General features: G+C 47.4%; 1 pseudogene; it reads left to right on the forward strand.

Annotated features, from left to right (window-relative positions):
- The first annotated feature begins 396 nt into the window (after positions 1-396).
- LOC136650418 (5S ribosomal RNA) lies at positions 397-517 on the forward strand (annotated as a pseudogene).
- The last annotated feature ends 1,050 nt before the right edge of the window (positions 518-1,567 follow it).

Genomic DNA, 1,567 nt, shown 5'->3' on the forward strand with positions numbered 1-1,567 from the left:
GGATGGGGAGGGAGCAGAAGGGAGACATTCCAGGCCAGGGGAAGGGCAGGTGGCGAGCATTACCGGGGATGGGTGGGGAGCGGGAGGCGGGGCCAGGACCCAGTGGTTATGCCGGATCCTGACCCCCATTCCTAGTAGTAGCCTCTGGCTGCTCTGTTCTGCTCCGATCTGCACCACCTCCTGAGGTGGCTCAGATCTGAGTGGACCCACTGGGGCCACTGAAGCGCGACACGATGTAAGGGAAGCAATTCCCCTTGCCTCGAGCCATGCTGCTTTTGGTACCAAACTTGTACTGGATACGCCAGCCTGCCTGTTTTCCAGCACAAGTTAGGATTGGGCTGCCCGATGGACATAAGTTCCACTTTAATCAATGGACATTTCAAATTCTTAGAAAAAGCCTAGCAGCAACTGTTACCCTGCACATGCCTGATCTCATCTGATCTTGGAAGCTAAGCAGGGTCAGGCCTGGTTAGTACTTGGATGGGAGACCACCTGGGAATACCGGGTGCTGTAGGCTTATACCATAGTCTTTCGAGACTGAAGGTTGCCAACCAGAAAAAGCCTTCACAACCACCATGGTTGTGCTCAAGACCGCCTGAGGCAGCATGCCAAATGATGCACCATGATGATACCTGATGAGACACCACACTCCACTCCTCCCACTCTCTCCTGTTCTAGCTCAGCACTCTCTTCTCTGCCACATTTCCTCTTCTTCTCAGTCCTACTCTTCCTTTTTGCAGTGGAGGCTAGTAAGTGGAGAGGGATGGGCCCAACTAATCTGCTGCCTGAGATGTCTGCTTCAGTTGGTCTCATGGATTGCCAGCTCTTACCAATACAGTAATATTAGAATGGGCCCTGAGACCGGAAGGAAATCTGAAGTGGTAGCAAACAAGACGGTATATGCACCTCAGAGGTTAATATTTCAGGGAGCAGAAGGGTCACTAGAATGAAGCACAGCTTCTACCTTTGCACTGTATTACTTAAGAAAATATCAATGTCATCCACTGGGATCAGCTATTTATTTATGTTATTGATTTATTTGAAAAATCACATCCCCTCTTATGCGCTCTCAAACCTTTGTCCAAGACAGGCTATTAGTCATTCCTTCACAAACATGCTTGTTGAAAACCTGCCAGAAAAGAGTGCCAGCAAATACGAACATTAATCTGATAGGCAGAGCAAGCAGAGAAGAAGGCTTCATCTGAATATTTTCTTCTCTCGCTATCTTTGGAGTTGCCTTAGAATGAAAAGAACTCACTATAAGGAAGAGTTATGATTTCAAATAGGCACATTCACCACATTTGGGCAAAGCTGGTTCCTCATTCGGTTTAAATGGTATGATTCTAGGACAGGACCCAGAAGCTGGTGTTGAAAATATGAAGAATATATATGGAACAGAAAAGGTCATATAACAACACTGAAAGTAACATAGGGTTTCAATAAATTATGGTTCGAACTGGTCTTCAGACTGACACCTGAGCACGTTATCCAGATTTACAGCCCTATTGGATTCGGGCCTTGTACCCCCGGAATGCTCATTCTAGCGGCACAAGACCCTTTACAGCTG

Source organism: Tiliqua scincoides, chromosome 4 (assembly GCF_035046505.1).
Source record: "Tiliqua scincoides isolate rTilSci1 chromosome 4, rTilSci1.hap2, whole genome shotgun sequence".
NCBI classification, from domain to species: Eukaryota; Metazoa; Chordata; class Lepidosauria; order Squamata; family Scincidae; genus Tiliqua; species Tiliqua scincoides.